General features: G+C 46.7%; 1 long non-coding RNA gene across 1 annotated transcript; it reads right to left on the bottom strand.

Moving 5' to 3' along the window:
* Window positions 1-3,048: 3,048 nt before the first annotated feature.
* On the bottom strand, window positions 3,049-14,678 carry LOC145514158 (uncharacterized). The gene is made up of 3 exons (XR_014059881.1): window positions 12,647-14,678; window positions 4,130-4,307; window positions 3,049-3,289 (listed from the first exon to the last, which is right to left on the bottom strand). It is a non-coding gene; the product is annotated as an uncharacterized LOC145514158 (long non-coding RNA).
* Window positions 14,679-17,271: the final 2,593 nt, after the last annotated feature.

Here is a 17,271-nt window from a genome sequence, read left to right as displayed (position 1 = left end):
GGCATGACCGACCTCGGTGAGCAGGGCCAAGTAGACGAGGAGCAGGGGCCACAGAATGTCAGGGCCTGTGAGTCACTGTAAAGATTGCGAAATCTGGCCTTTGACCAGTGAGAACCCACTGAAAGTTTCTAATCAGATGAGTGACATTTTAAGGTCAGTCTGGTTGTGGAGTGAAGAGTAGCAGTGTGACTAACCTTGAGACAATGTCTCTTGAGGCAAGAGACAATGAGGACTGAATGCTGGCAGAGGCCATAGAAACAGAGAGAAGTGGACAGATGCGAGACGTTGTTAAGACATAGAGTCAAAGAAACAGGAGACAAAGTGATCAAGGAAACAAGAGTCCAGAGTGGGAAGTTTGACCAGGCAGCCACTGAAGCCACAGAGAAGGAAGACGCCCCGGGGGGAGAGGGAAGACCACAAAAGCCAGTGCTGGGTCCACCTGGCCCAATCCTGCCTGCCCAGAATCTCAGTTTTGCGGATATTACTTGTTAGTTGCCTTGTTCTTGTATCTGGTTGAACCAGGTAGAATGAGCTGAGTTCCTCTCGGTCCTCCTAGCAAGATGGACCCCTCCTGCCCAATCTTTCCCAGGAGACACTAGCCCGCAGGCTTCGGCTTGTCAGCTCGTGGGAGGCCTTGCCCGAGGAAGCCAGCGGAGGCTGCTGAGGGTTCCTGTCCTTCCCTCGCACACCCAGCATTATGGCTCTGCCTCTTAAAACCCACGTACAAGAATGGGAACAAGTTGGGCCCACAGGAGGGCCCGGGATGTACGGGAAAGAGAACAATGGTTCTATCTGTGACATCAACCTGAGCCCCGGTTGTCTCCAGTGTAAAAAGTGGCCTTCCCACCTGCGGGTCCCTGCCCCTTCTTTGTGGTTCTGAACAACCGCGAGGAGGCCGGTCCCGGCTGTTCTCCCAAGCAGAGGGCTGTGGTGGGGTTTCTCCTTTCATTCAAATATCAGTGACAAAGAAACCTCAAGGTCTCCTTTTTGAAAATGCATTAGAAATTTCTAACAGGGGAAGAGGCACCAAGCAGAAGTGGGGATGGGAAGACAGGAGGGTTAGGGAGGAGGGGACAACCTAGTGAGAGCTGACAGCCCTGAGAAGGACTAAGGAACGAGTTCTCTCAGGCTTTGCTGGTGTCGTGCAGTCCTTGCTTGACCTAACCATCTGTCCCTTTATAATCATTATTAAAAGCCATCATTTTCTCCCTTTCTGGTGGCAAGTTTAGTGGAAAGAAATTCAACTAAAAGTAATGTCTTAAACCTATTAATTTGGAGTAGCCTAAAAGAAAAGGAGCCCATCAAAGATAAAAAATGCCTGCATATATTTCCTGTTAATTAGGCCAAAGGAATCTCTCCCCTTCAAATTACTGAGCTTTTCTCCTTGAACGAAGCGCTGTCTGGCCCCAAGGCTGTTCTCCGAACACTCAGGACAAACAGCAAGGTGGGGTCCAAATTTTCTCAGCATGCCTGTAGGAAACGAATAAGAATTCTCAGGAAAAATAAGTTTGGGAAAGCATTGGGTTCAAAGAAATAAAGTAGGTTTGTTGATCTAAGAAAGAAATGTGTTTGAGAACCTTAAATATATGTGCAATGTGGCTCATCAAGAAAGTTTTGGAAGATGCTATTGATTTCTCACTTAATACTCATCCTGGCCCCCACTTCTCTGCTCAGATAACCTGGAGTGTTTTGGTTAAATACCTGTTTATTTTGTGGGCTCCTCCTCAGTCCTGAGGAGGAAGACCGGTTGGTTTGAACCATTCCCGGGGGGCGGTGTTTGCCTTATTAAGAAGGAGCTTGTAGTACAGCCCTGCCCACAGGCAAATCAGGCTTTTGGACTCCCAGGAAGTTGTTCTTCCCTCTCAAAGCGAGACACAAGACAGTACTTGTCTCTTCTGTCTTTTGACGCTAGCACAGGAAGACATGAGCTTGAAACTGCTGCAGTCAGATCGGGATCTTGAGGGGAAGGCCTGGACCACCAAGAGACACGGTTCTCCATCCCTGGTGTTATTCAGCTGTTGCTTTAACTCTTTGGGTTTTTTCCTTCCTTGTTCATGAGTGTTCTGTGTCTTTCAGCTCACAGTATCCCGAAACCAAAGGGGAAACAGCATGTAGACATTATCAAATGCTTTTGACCACAGATGGTCCCTCCAACTGGTGTTTACTGAGAATGCTGTGGTCAAGGCCCCGCAATGAGGGACATGGCATTGGGAGAGTCAGTAGCTCCAGTTCTGCTTTGGGTTCTGACAATTGCATGAGCTCCTGGGCCTCATTTTCAACTCTGTGAGAAGACTATACAAGTCTAGTATCTAAGATGGTGTCTCACACAAGGTAGATGTGTCATAAATCATCGCTGTTAATAAAATGGGGGCAGGGGAGGAGTAGTCCAGTTTCAAATCTCATTTCTGCCTAAGAGTTCTAACTATTCCAAAAGTAAAGACTGTGTTCTCTGGCCCCTACCAGCTTATAGCATTCTCTAGCCCTACATGGAAGCAGACAAAAGATAAAATAGGTACCGTAGATGTCCGAGGTGAGCACCCTGGCTCTAGGGCCTGCAGTCCCTCTTTCTTGCACTAAAGCAAGCCCAGGTTCTGCTAGGAGGCTTCCTGGAGACAGTGTCCTTCCTTAGTGCATGCTAATGGGTCTGGGACACTCCTCAGTGAGAACTTCTACGTGTACCAGTTGCCTAACCTGTCCCAGAAGGTCAATCTCCAGTCTAGACACTAATGAGGATGCCAAGTGATTGAGCTCCCTCTTGTCCAGGGCTCCAGCTGAGACTCAGAGCGGCAGGGGGCAGATAGGTGACCGGGCTTCACTCTCCTCTCTCTCTCCATCCCTCTGGCCCATTGTGACATTCGATTTGTATGTATGTGTTACACCCCTAGAAGAAGATTCCCAGGGTTTTCCCACCTGTGTGTTTTTATCTGCGATGCCAGCTGAGGTCATCACCACTACAGTGAACCCAAAAGGCTGGGGCAGATGGTCCTGCTGTTACCAAACGCACATGCGTGTGCCTGATGCAGAGCAAGGCCAAACAAACAGTCGGAGTTTGGAGCAGAGAAAGGTTTACTGCAGTGCAAAGCAAGGAGAACAGGTGGCTTGTGCTCAACAATGCTAACCTCCCTGATGGTTTCAGGGAGACGTATTTACAAATAAAATTTGGGGGGAGGGAGGCAGGGTGTGAGACCGTCCTCTGACTGGTTGATGGTGAGGTAACAGGGTGATGTTCCAGGACTCTTGTGCTTCAGCCCGAGGCTACCATCCTCCACCTGGGAGGGGGCCTTAGCTCCTGTAGAAGAACTCAGAGATACGTTGTTGTTGTTGTTATTGATGTGTACATTCCTTGAGGAGGAACTAGAACTCTATTTTACTGCACTGTTTTTTCTTCTTTATTCAACTGCTCTTTCTTTGCTTCTGCCTTCTCTCCCTTCCTGATTAGCAACTGTTTGGATCTGCCCTTTGGAAGGAGGAGGTCTAGGAAGCTGAAGCTCATTTCCTACAAACAAGAAACGGGGGACACAAGGGCTTTTGTATCCAGCAGTGTCCTGCTCATTTTCCCTGCCATTGTTCTCTATCTTTGAGTTGCATGTCAAATCTGGGGATCCACCCACACTTGTTTAATGTGCCAGTGAGGTTCACAAAAATGTTCCCAGCTCTGCAACCAACAATGATTTCAAAATTGTCAGTGTAATCATGCTTCATCATTGCAGAAACCAAGCAATGACTGCAGAGCATGACCTTAAATGAACCTGGTGTCTGCCTTTCTTTTTAGCATCGTTGATGCTCTTAAGAGCATCGGCCTGGACATTCATGGGTGCCATCATGGTGGCATGGGAGGATCATGGGAAGACTGGGGCTTTGCTCTGTTGCATTCAGGTCAATGAACAGCATGGAGAGGGAGTGACTATGAGTGTGTGTGTGTGTGTGTGCGTGTGTACACATGCTCACCTCACCCAGACACAGTCATAACTCTGTAGAAAAACCTCTGAGTATTTAGAGGAAGGAGTGTGGTAGACCAGACAAGTATTCTTACTCATTTTTTACACACCAAGAACCAGAGGTTCAGAGAGGTACAGGGAGCTGCCCAAGGTGAGAGAAGTTAGTGGTAGAGTTGCTTATGAGAACAGACCTCTGGCTCCCAGGTGTTGCAGAGTGCACGACTTTCTTCTGATTGGCTGGTGGTGAGGCAGCACAGTGATGGTTTGGAAATTTTAATCATCAACCTTCCGTTTCCAACCAGTCTGGAGTCTACGTGCTTTTGGTCGGCATGTAGTCACCACCCTCCACTGGGATGGGGGTCTTAGTTTCTGCAAAACAAGTCAAAGATATGTGTCAGGTTGTTCTGTATACCCCTTGAGGAGAAACTAGGATTCTGTTTTATCGCTGAACTGTTGTTTAAAATATCATTGCTTTTCTTGCTTGACTGCTTTTCCTTTGTTCTGCATTCCCTCCTTCCCTAATTAGTAATGGCTTATGTCTGCTCTTTGAAACTCCAGGAAAGCCTACGAGATTATAAAGTCTTATTCTGTAAATAAAAAATGGAGAACATGGAGCGGTTTTTTTATCTAGAAGGACCTCACACCATCCTGCTTCATTTCAATCCCCCCTTCTCTTTGAGGCTCCTCAATTCTGAGGAGAACAGGTTCAGAACAAGAAAGTGAGTAAAGTTTTAAGTAGAGAGGTTAATCGTAAACTTAGCAGGGAAACTTGATTTTAGGGGGACTCAGTTTCATTATCTCATTGAAGAAAGAAGTCATTCAGAGAGGACATTCCTGGAGACAGGCAAGATATAGCAAAGGTCAAAGAGGAGAAGAACCTGGGAGAGCAGAGTGTGTGGGGAGAGAGTGGGTGAGGCAAGGAGGTGGCTGTGACCTCACCTAAGAAGGGGGGGACACATGAAGGACCTGGTAAAGTAAAGGAGGAGCTTGGGTTCCTTCCCTGGATCGCACTTTGTCTCAGGGTGGACTCCCTCCCATCAGAATCCCTGGACACTGAGAATGTTAAGAATGTTCATCCTTAGGCTTCACCCAGCAGATTCTGGATTGATGGGGCCTTTAGAGGGGCTCAGATCTGCATTTTAAAGAAGCTCTCAAGGTGATTCAGAGGCAAACCGAAGTTTGCTAATCTATGTTGGACAATTAAAGAATTAAAGGGTTTTAGACTTTCAGACGGGATGGGTGAGAGGCGGGAACAAGATTGGATTTGCATTTCCTTTGCACTTCCAGTGGATCCCCTGGAAACCAGAGAAGGACAGTCTGGGAGCAGGGAGGCTGGTGGTTGTACAGCCCAGAGAAGCTGAGGCGTTGGACCAGGATCTTGGCACTCAGAAGGAAGAGGAGAGTGAACTGAAATATTCATCAGTGACTCATCCATGAATTACTGGTAGATCCCCAGTCTTGGGCATACAGGCGTAAGAGAGGTGATGAGTTTGATTTTAGACTGGCCAAATTTGGGGGACGTCCAGGAAGAGAAGGACATCAGACGCTTGGAGTTCAGAGCCTGAAGTTCAGTGCCAGGACCAGGTCTGGGTATGGATTTGGAAGTCAGAAGCCTGCAGTGTATTTACCATTAAACATCACGGTGGACTTCACATTGCCAGCAGCAGGCTTTTCAGACTTTCCCAGGGGAAAGGCAATCTGAGTACTAATTTTGCCAGAAGTCAATACTATTATCAACAATGATGTTGATGCATTGTGTATACAGAGGGCAGACTCTTCCTGGAGAATCTTGAGCACAGAGGAAACTAAGTTCTCCCCTTATTCTAGATTCCAACTCTAACCTCCCAGAGTTGGCCTAGAGAAGGAGGAATGCAGTAAAAGAATCTATCACATCCATCTTTCTGCTGTGATTTGACCTTGTAATGCACATTTTCTGAATCCAAGGGCAAATCATGCCAAATAGGATAGCATCCACTCTCCTAAATTTCTCACTCCCTTCACTTGGGGAGTGCTGTGCTAGGTTCCAGTCCTTCAGGCACCCACACTTAGTTGGAAGAGACAGACAAAGGAGATGGACATCCATGGTACACCGTGTTGAGTGCACAGAAATCTAAATAAACTTGGGTTTTTAGGGAAGGCTTATTGGAAAGGGTAACACCTGTTATATTTTGAAGGTGAAGTAGACGTTGGGTGGATGATGAATGGAGGTGGGGGAGAAGATGCATTCTAGGAAGATAAAACAGCATGTGCAAGGCCCAGGATCACAACCTAGGATGTTGTCAGGGTACAGTGGGTAATCAGATGGAGCTGGAGCAAAAAGGAAATATGGGACACAGACTGGAAACGAGCCTGAGTGAGGAGAGGGACAGATCCTGGGCTGGGGGTTGGCTTATATGCAAAGATGTGAAAGTGAAATTCACTTAGCCCTGAGGCATTCTTTGCAACCACATGGACTGTAGCCCACCAGGCTCCTCTGTCCATGGAATTCTCCAGGCAAGAATACGGGAGTGGGTAGCTATTTGTTACCTTCTCCAGGGGATCTTCCCAACCCAGGGATGGAACGCAGGTCTCCCACATTGCAGGTGGATCTTTACCATCTGAGCCACTAGGGAAGCCCAAGAATACTGGAGTGGGTAGCCTATCCCTTCTCCAGGGGATCTTCCCAACCCAGGAATCAAACCAGGGTCTCCTGCATTGCAGGCAGATTCTTTATTAACTGAGCTACTAGGGAAGCCCTATATGCAAAGAGACATAACTTAAAATAATCTTTAAAACACTAAGATGCTGTTTAAGGAGAGGCACTAACTGTGACAGCCAGCTGTGGGGTGAATGGTGAGGAACAGGCGGGAGGCTTTTGCAGTAATCACCCAGGCATGACAGGGACTTGAACCGAGATGGAGCAGGCTCAGGTCTCAGCTCCTCCTGATGGCCCAACCCTCAAACATATCCATGCTTCTCCCCACATCTGGCAGCCAAATGAACCACCATCTCCTGATTCTGGGTTCCACAGTAGACAATGCCTGGTCTTGCTGCTTCCACACTCATACTTTACAACCTATTACCTACGGGGAAGCCAAAGTGAACTTTTAACAGTATATCTGTACCTTTTCTGCTTAAAACTCTTCAGTGGCTTTCCATTGACTGCTCCTGGAATAAAATCCAGGCTCCTTCCCCCAGTGCATTTGAACTGTCCCCTCCAACCTGTCTAGCCTTGTTTCCAGTCACACACTTTGTTGTTGTCTCTACTCCCTAACTCCTGGCCCTTCTTTCTAGTCCTTAAACTTGCCCAGCTCATTCCATTTAGAGCTTTTGTGCTAGCTCTCCCTCCTGCCTGGATCTTCACACGCTGGCAACCCTTGCCTTTCTAGTTGCAATTTAAATATCTCATCCTCAGAGAGATGCTTCCTTGAAAATCTCCTCAATCTATAGGAGCTACTCAGTGGTTCTCTATCAAATCACCCTGTTTCAGTTGTCTGAGCAGCTTTTACTACCATCTGGTGTTTTTCTGTTTATCTGCCTACCTATCTATTGTCTCCCTTCTCTGTAGTCGATAATCTTCAAAAACGGCCACCACCAATTCCTTCTCTCATTGTATATACAGGCTACTCCACTCATCATGAGGTGGGGTCTGATTCTCCTTTCATTGAATCTGGACTTCTGATTTCTTATTATTTGCCTTGACTGACAGAATGCAGCAGAAATGATGCTGTCCAAGTTTTGGGTCTAACTTTTAAGAAGTCTGTCAGCTTCCACTTTTACTCTTGGGAGCTGGCTGCCATGTGATGAGGCTGACCACCTGGAGACTGCCATGCTGTGAGGAGGCTCCGGCTTCTGTGTGGAGGAGCATGGAAGTGACAGACGTGCAGTGATGCCTGAATGTAGAGGAGTGATCCCACCTGACACCCAGGGAGGCAGAAGCGCTGCCTAACCTGCCCGTGACCAGTTCCCAACCAGAGAAAGATGAGACATAATCAGCCCTTGTTTGAAGTCACTAAAGTTAATAGGTTCATTGCAAAGCAATAAGTAACTGAAACCTCTTCCCACTAGAATGAAGCTTCACCAGCTTTGCCATGCATAGACTCAATAGGTATTTGTTGAATGCATAAATTTGATAAAAATGGAGTGGACCTTAGACCACAAATCTCAATAAAGCAAAAATGTTGATGTTTGACGTTATGAGTGCCGGTAGCCAAATTTAGGGGTATTGGAGTTTAACATTTCCATCCTGAGTTTTGAGGACATACAGGATATGGACAAGGCTGAAGTGGAGAGAGGGAAAGGTGCTTGAAGTTGAGGAGGTGGACAATGTAAGGCTAGGACACGTGAGAAAAATTAAACTCTCCCAAGTTGATGGCAGGACTAGCTGTGGGGAAAGGCCCTAGAAGCTTCCACTTGAGAATTTTGAGAGGTCCACAGGGAAGGCTAGTGTCCTTGGAAAGATCTAGTTTCAACCAAGGCAAAAAGGAATCAGTAAAGAGTCTGCCCACAGGAGTAGGATGGAGAGTCAGTTCACAATGAAACAGAGAGGGGGAACCCAAAGAAAGAGGTTGTCAGGGAAGGCTGTGAGGGGAGACAAGTTGGGGGGCTGGTGGTGGAGGGGGTGTCAGAAAGCCATGCTGGGCCGAGAGTCAAGCAAAGCATAGATGAAGGTTTCACTCTGCGAAGAAGTGAAGGGTGACTGGGGTGAGATCACAAGGGGAGGTAAGTGGCCTTAAAATTCTGGCCAGCCTGGAGGTATAAAATTTGGTTTTCCTGCCAGCATACCCAGAGGGTAGATAATGTTTGCTACTGGCAGTAAAGTCAGCAGTCTGAGGATTTGCTCAGGATTCCAAAAGAAATGTGAAGGGATATAGTTTGGGCATGGTTAGGCCCAAGTCAGTAAACACCCAACTGGACTGCTGGCCTTGACACAGCCCTCTGAGCAGGTAGGGTTGGGGGCATGGGCAGTCTGAGTCCTGGGATGGGGAGAGTGCGGCTCAGATGAACTTGTGTGCTCTGCAGAGCTTGGCTTTACATGAAGGGTTGGCATGGCTGGTCAGAGTTACCTATGTGGGATCATTACCCTAGAAGTCTGTGGAAAGGTGAACTGGCTTGAGTCGCATCTTTTCAAATCCTTTGAAACAAAAAACTTTATTCTTATTTTTTCATAGTATAAAAGTAAAACAAGCTTAACTGAAAAACTTCGTTTTTTTCAAATGTCCAAAGCAAAAAGACCTTCTACCCCATGCTCCTCATCCCTGTCTCCTTCTGCATACAAAACAATGAACACAAGTAAGAGATACATCCCCACAAATTCTCGTTTTAATAATGTGGTCACAGTCTCCCTGGGCTATTCTATTTCTTGCCCTGATTCTCAAGTCAAATGGAACCAAGCAAAGAATGGGTGATAGAACTAAACAATGGATTCCTTCAAGCCCTGCAGATCTATTACTCAAACTGAAAGGTATTTATTAAGCTTTGACCCACAGGACTGTTTTGATTACAAGTGACTGAAATCCAAGGTAAGCGGATTTAGGCCAAGAAGGAAAGTTAGTGGTTTATATAAATGAAAAGGAGAAGTCCAGAAGATCAGCTCAGTCAGTTGCTTAAATGATGCTAGCAAGAATCTCTCCCCTAAGTGCCCTATCTTCTCGACTCTGATTTTTCAGGGTCAGCTTTATCTCAGGCAGGATTTCCTCCAATTAGCAATCCCCAAGGACTCTAGGTTAACTTCCTGGTGACTTAGCACCAGCAAAAAGATACCTCTTCACCTACATCAGAATTCTGAGGTACAGTTCTCATTGGTTGGGCTTGGGTCACATGCCCTTCCCTGAACTAATCATAACCTGGAGGATGCAGTGCTCTCACTGGCCAGCCCAGTATCACAGGCCCATCTGAAGTAGCAATGGTGGCATCAGTCCCACACAAGCCACATAGAACAAAAACTGCCATTACCACAAGGAGGGGCTTGGCATGCATAGCTGATGCAAACAACAGCTGCTAACAGACCAGTTTCATGGATGTGTGACCTGTGCAGTCACACGGGGCCCAGTGCTTGGAAGGACCCTGTGCTTGGTTTAATGCTCCATTGTCACCAGTTTGAAATTCTTAACAATTTTTGAAGGAGGGCCTCTTCAGAGTCTGTGACTGCACGTTTTTTTTTCATTTTCCTCTGGATCCTCCAAATTATGTGGCCAATCTTGCTGCCACACTACTGTGTGTACTGGGAAGGCTTCCACAAACATAAGACACAGTCCCCTCAGAGACAAGGAAACACAGGGCATGTTTGGGAAGAAGCAGGTGACCTGTGCTGGTTGAAATCTATAAGGAAATATGGAAACTTATTTTATTCTTTCATTCACTTACTTATTCATTTAAATCCCTGGTGGCTCAGATGATAAAGAATATGCCTGCAATGAGGGAGATCTGGGTTCAATCTCCGGCTCAGAAAGATCTCCTGTAGCAGGAAATCGCAACCCACTCCAGTATTCTTGCCTGGAGAAGTCCACGGACAGAGGAGCCTGGTGGAATCTATGGGATCCAAAAATCTTTGGGGTCCATGGGATCACAAGAGTCAGACACGACTGGGCACACACACACACGTTCATTTAAAGGCTTATTAAGGAGGTCCTACTACTTCTAAGGAGCAGAAAGAGAAAAACAAATGACTGTCAAGATCCTCCAGAAGCTCATAGTGTGCTGGAAGGGGAGATGTGCACACATACACAGTGCAGCGGTGTAAGGGGTTGTGATGAAAAAGCACAGAAAGCTGCCAGAGCAGAGAGGACACCACCACCCCACCCGGAGACGGATCGACCAGTGTAGTCCCAGTAGGGGAGGCATATGGTTGACCAAGAGAAGCCGAAGTCACACAGTAGGTTAAGCTTCTTCGTTGTCAACTACAGTGAAACTCAGGGAGATGGTTCCATAGAGCAGGAGACATCGTGTAACATGCTTCCAGATGGAGCTTGTGGATGAGCAGGTGTGTAACACTCCTCTGGACCACCCTCACTCCCCCAGTCCCACCCTCACGCCCCCAGTCCCACCCTCACTCCCCCAGTTCCCATCCTGGCCACTGAATATCTTTCACCTGACGATTCCTACAATCTAGTATCAGTTCTAAATGTCAAGACTTTTGAAGTTATCAAGTCAGCAAGCGAAATATTTTTTACATCTCAGGAAGACTACAGTAAATGACTTGAATGACCCAATAAGGAGACAACATTGAAACAACTGAAACCATCCGACCCCTGGAATCTTCATGTATCTGAGCCATTTTCACCCTATTTTAAGAAATGAATGACTTATCCCCATATAGCTGTTTCATTTCTTGAGAGTCTGGGCACAAACAGACTCACACTGGGCAGTGGGACCTTTCTCCTTCTCCCTTTTGAGAATCGTCATGGACTTGGGCTTTTCAAGCTCATCTTGTTCCAGTTAGCTATGATCATAATTTTCTCAAAAAATTACAATTCCCTCAAAAATTTAAATTGAAAAAAAAAAATTGCTCCAAAAATAAAACTTAAACAGGGCTCCTGCCCTCAAGAAACTTACATTCATTTTGATAAAACAATGTCTAACACACAGCAAGTATAATAAGAGAACAAGGCAGCATGTGAGTGTCCAAGGCTGTCCTGTCTCAGAGTTGGGCGGCATCCTTCTTCCCAGACAGTTCTTTGAATGCACTGAATGGCCTGGGAGCTGAGAAATGTCCTCTGGAAAGAAAAGTTGGATTTGGTCCACAGTTGGGTTCAGAGACCTACAGACATGCTGGAGGGAAGGGTACGCCTGACTGTACAAACCTGGAGAAGAAGCAGCAGCAAGATTAGGGAGGACAAGTGATCAAGGGTCAGGGTCACTCCTGGACCCACGGGAGCCCTCCCACCAGCAACAAGAAAAGGCTGCAGAGCAACGAATCACTGGAACACTTAGGGACTTAAAATGACAGTCATTTTACTCTTATCACTGTGGTTCTGGGGGTTCACTGGAATCAGGGAGGTGTTTCTTGCTCAGGGCTTCTGATCTCCAGTTTCCTAGGTTACAGTCAGATGGTGGCTCCACCTGGAGTCAGCTTTTACCTGGAGTGTTGGCCAACACTGCCTCTGGGGCTTTCTGCCAGAACACACCCCTCTGTGTGGACAGGCTCCCTCACCATATGGCCTCTGGGTTCCAAGAGCGAGGCGGGGCTCAAGCCCTGCCCAGGCTTCTGAAGATATGGGCATCCCCCACCGACGTTCTGTTTGTTGGTCAGGCAGTTTCAGAGACCAGATTCCAGGAGAGGGGATCCAAAGCACTACCTCTGGGTGAAGGTGGGTCAAAGGACTTGGGGGCCACTTTTAAAAATGAAACACTGCATTTTTTGAGTGTGAAGTGTCTTCCCTGAGTTCCTTATTTAATCCTCACAACTATCAAGATTAGAACCAGGCGCAGAAGAAAGTGAGACTCAGGGAAACCTAGTGACTTGCCCAAGATCACACAGCACTCCAGCTCCAAGGCCTGTGTGCTTAACTACTATTCTGTTGGGTTCTCAATACCTGGGGAAAGAGGAGTCTTCAAGGGGCTGAGACCTGAGAGGGTGGGACCCCTGAGCGGTGGTTAAGCTGGGCACTGATGTGAATGTGACCATGCTGGCCCGGAAAGTTTCCTCAGCACTCAGGTCGTATATCGCATGACCGAGCTTTTTCACTAGAAAGGGATTTGAGGCAGGAAAGATGTTGATGTGGGCTGACCTGCCCATGGAGGCCTCTGTGGGTACTTTCTTCTGCTGGGCCTTGAAAGGCAGGAAGGATCTGAGCTGTAGGGGAGAACCGGAAAGAGTTATGGAGGTGTTCTTGTCGGGTCTCTCAGGTTCCCGGCTTCAGTCTTCAAAAGGGAAGTCACTTTTCTTGATGCAGACTGTTGGGATCTTATGCTGAAAATAAGCTGTTTCTTCCTATGTGTCTTCATGTAGGGAACACATACATGACTTGCCAAAAAGATATTAAGTTCAACTAAAATAGCTTTATCCTACTACATACAAAGCTTATACAGGAGTTGAGTTATTACCTGGTCCCGTCACAGAACGCAAAGAACTTTCTACAACAGGAAACCTCAGTGGCTTATTCTCTGTTTGAGGGTTTGTTGAAAAGACCAGGGAGTCATTTGGGAGGGGGAAAAAATTGGAGTTCCACCTTAATTCTGGCAAGATCATGTGGTTGGAAGGTCAAAACAAAAACCTACAGCCTTACTTTGTATTTAAAGTTCATTAGCAGAGATTTCATGAGACTCTCTGATCTGGTGGGTCAGGGCACCGAGGCTGCAGGGCCCTTGAGTTTATTTTGCGACGAGGTTGCTGGGTTTCAGAATAAAGACCTATGCTTAGTGTGTAATTTCCTGCCCCGCTCTCTGCAGTGTCGGCAGGGTCTGCATCACCCAGCTGGTCTCGAGGGAGAGAGGATCTGTGGCCACAGTTTTCCAAAATCATCCAAATGGGGACCCAGAAAGTAGAGAGTTCAGAGGCCCATCAACCCTCTGAGGAAATCCTGAAAAACATTATGATGAAAATGCACTTTCTTCCTTAAAGCCAGAGCAATCTGTCAGTGGAACTGATCCTGGAAGATTTGAGAAAGGCTTGGGCACTGCTCCCCGTGGTGAAGATGAAACAGATGTGTAGGGATGGTGGGGTTTTAGCCCCTGAGCAGCAAAGCATCCAGAGGACCTAGGTTTCTTTTGCATGGAATACACTTACAGAGAGAGCAAGGCCAACCTTTAAGTTCAAAGGTGACACATCCATTTCCAGCTGGCTACTGAAAAACATTTTTTTAATTCAAGAAATATTTGCTAATTGCAGGAAAGGCGTAAAGCTGCAGAAAGAAGCCACCTGTAATCCTAATACCAGAAATAATCACTGCTATTTTGGTATATTTCCAGACATTTTTCTCTGCATATATATATTTATATACAAATGGTTATGTTCTGTTACTTGTTCTTTTTCACATAACATTTTATCATGAAAGTTTTTCAAGTCAAGAAATACATTTCAACGATATTAAATGTCTACTATTTCTTTACAGAGCTGTATTATTTCTTTAATGAATCTTCTACTAGGTCCTAGGCTTTGGGCTTCATCATTAATGTTGTTTGTAATTTTTTTGTTATAATAACCAATACTGTGGTGACTACTCTTACTTATTTCCTTAGGACATGCTCCAAAGAATGTAATTGCTAGATCAAAGCTTATGGATACTTGTAAGGCTTTTGATACTACATCAGTCAGAATAGGTTAAATCTTGTAACACTCTGCCAAGCTCTGTGGCTTAACACGGTAAAGATTTATTTCTCTCTTACGTTGCAGTTCAAAGTAGGTTATGTGGTTGGAAATGGAAGGAGCTCTGCCCTGTCATCTAGAACCAAGATTTGGTCATATGATGGCTCCCCATTTGCCAGGACCTTGGAGTTCTTCCCTGGATGCTCTGATTTCAACCAATAGGCAAACGGGTAGGAAGAGAGAGAAAGACATGGAGAATTGCACAGGCGGTTTTAGGTCCAGACTTGGAAGTGACTCTCATCACTTCCTTTGCCACTTTCCCTTTGTCCTGAAGTCAGTCAAATGAACATTTCTAACTGCCAGGGAGGCTGGGAAATGTAGTCTTTGTGTGTGTCCAGGAGGAAAACACAAGAGTCTAATGAACACAGAGTATTGTCTCTGCCTCAAACTTGCCAACCAACCAAGTTCTTCCAGTTTGTGTTTCTACCACTGGATATGAGATTTCCTATTTCTTTATATCCTCAGTAATTAAGAGACGTGTTTTTTGTTCAGATTTCGGGGTTATGTGTGTGGTTCTGTTTTTTCTCTGCACCTGGTTCTCTCTTCGGAGATAATCTCGCTGCGATCAGGCCCCTACCCTCAGGAGAGCCAGGACTCTGCCCTCCTGAGTGCCTTTGGGAGAGCAGCCTGCATCCCTGTCCCCTAGGCTTGTTACTGAACCAAACTTGGGTCTGCTTGCCCAAGTCAACCGACTGACACCAGGTTGTGGTGAAGGGAAGAGCAGCGTTTATCACAGGGTACCAAGCAAGATGTCTAGGGAAGCTAGTGCTCCGAACTCCCCAGTGGGTTTCAGGAAAGCATCTTTAAAAACCAGGGGAAGGAGAGGAGTCACAGAGCACGGGAGCAGCTTGTGCACAGTTCTCTGATGGGTTGATGGTGTGATGACAGGGCAAGGTCCCATTATCAATCCCTAGGCCTCAGTAGGTCTAGGGGCTGTGTGCTCATGGTCATGAAGTAGTTAATTTCTTCCATTTGGTGGGGATTTTAACATCTATAAAACAGCTCAGGAAATGTGTATCAGCTACTATTACTGGGTACTTCAGAGAGGAGCTATAGCAGAGGATATGGGAGAGGGGTCTGTTCTGGGAAGGCCCCACAGGGTCCTGCTCAGTTACAGTTCTGGGTCTTTTTTTTTTTTTTGCTTGTTCTTTCCTCTTCCCTTCCTTGCTGTAGAAAAAGGTGTAGTGGGCAGGTGAAGATGACATGGGTGACCCATTCAGAGGACCCGCCCAAGCCTTAGCATCATGCCTGGCTCACTTGGGGGCACAGGGACAAGATCGAGCTCTGCATTTTCTGTTCCATCTCAGGTGCATTCCAGCTTATGATACCTTTTCACAGGAAAAAAAAAATGTTAGAGAATGGAATTGGGAGGGAAAAATAACAGCCTGATGCTGACTTGGCACATGTACCTTGACCCAATCGTCCAGTGGCTTGTCCTGAGCACTCAGCATTCCACCAGGATAATCTTTCCCCAGTGAGTGGTGGAAGTCGGGAGTAATCTGCTTAGAAATCACAGAGGGATGGCAATAGAATTGTGCAAAGCCGGTGCTTGTCTCTCTTCAAGTGAGCCCGTGTTGCCAAACACCAGCACACAGCTGAGCTGTGGTTTCCTCCTTGTTTTGAAATTTGGTTTCCAGAGAGAATGCTCGTGAATGGCTTCTTGTTCACATATCCCTCTGGGACCGCTAGCTGGTGCCTGATGGTTGTCTGGAGAAGTGAGGTTTCTGATGAGGTCTTTGCAGAGTCTTCACAAAGCATACTCGCCCAGTCCATCCAGGGAACTGTGCGCCTGGGCGTTAGCACGGCAGAGAAACACAAGCAAGACAGACCTCCCAGGCAGGCGAAGTTTCTGGGCCTCAGCATTCTGAAAAGCCGAGGACAAGTTGTGTGCCTTCCAAGTTGCACACTCTGAACCCTTCCCCAAGAGGAAGCCATGGTCTCTGAGGGGAGATAAGAAGAGCTGGGCCTCCTGGGTGAGTGAGCCCCACCAGCTGTAAGCCTGGCTGATGACCTAGAAATGGAAACAGGAAGTAGCTTAGAAATATAAAGAGTACAGCCAAGGCAGGGCTGCGGTAGATGTCTCCTCTGGGCAAGAAGTATGCCGTGGGCAGAGGTGAAGCCTGGCATCTTTTCTTTCTCTCTATTACCATGATGCCCTCTAGCATTATGGCAGGGCCAGGCTGTCTAGATGTGGAGTGGGATGTCTTCCTGGGGGTGGTGTACAGGGGTGGCAGAGGGGAGACAATTGTGGATCAGTGGTCTCTCTCCGGAGTGAACCATCTGTGGAATGCCACAGCCCCTTTCCACTTCATCTCTGCGTATGGATTTGAGTTACTGAGAGGAGTTTTGCTAAGCCTTATAAATCTAAACTCTTAAGGTGCTTTCAGCAAGCACAATCAATCTGATGGCTTTCAGTAATTCCTGGAGGGTTCTCTGGGTCCATGGGGGAAGGACTTCTCTGCACTTGTGCCAAAAATCAAGTTCACTGTCATCCCTTGATTCCAAGGAGAGGAGCCTGGATGAGGAGGCTGCCCCTGCTCTAGGCATGGCCCTGGAGGATTCTGGTCACATGTGGCTGATCCAGGTAGAGAGGAAGGTCCCTCTCAGGGTTACTCCCTCTACAGAATTCCTCCTGAGGATCCTCTTGGGACCAGTTTCTCAGAGTGTGGTCCTTAGGCCACCAACAGCAGATGTGGGGGTAGAAGTAGGGGCTGTTAAAAAGGCTAGTGCTTGAGTGGGACAGGACATGGGTAAATCTGTGACTGATGCAGGCTGATGTTTGGGAGAAACTAACACAATACTATAAAAACAATTATCCTTCAGTTAAAAATAAATGAAAAATTTTTAAAAGGCTTGTGCTTAACTGCCTCTGCAGATCTGCAGAGTCTCAATTTCTCAGAGAAAGTCCTAGAAATCTGTTTTTCCAGAGGCACACCCTTCCCCAGGTTGACCAACATAGTGAAATTTAAGAACCTTCCTTTATACCAATCCTGGTCTCCTTTATGGTCCTTTTCATGAAAATAGTGTTTCCCTTTTAAACTTTTGTGA

Source organism: Giraffa tippelskirchi, chromosome 7, assembly GCF_054371585.1.
Source record: "Giraffa tippelskirchi isolate mGirTip1 chromosome 7, T2T-mGirTip1v1.2.pri, whole genome shotgun sequence".
NCBI classification, from domain to species: domain Eukaryota; kingdom Metazoa; phylum Chordata; class Mammalia; order Artiodactyla; family Giraffidae; genus Giraffa; species Giraffa tippelskirchi.
The sequence above is the reverse complement of the archived record's forward strand: the minus strand, read 5'-3'. Positions and strand labels throughout refer to the sequence as shown.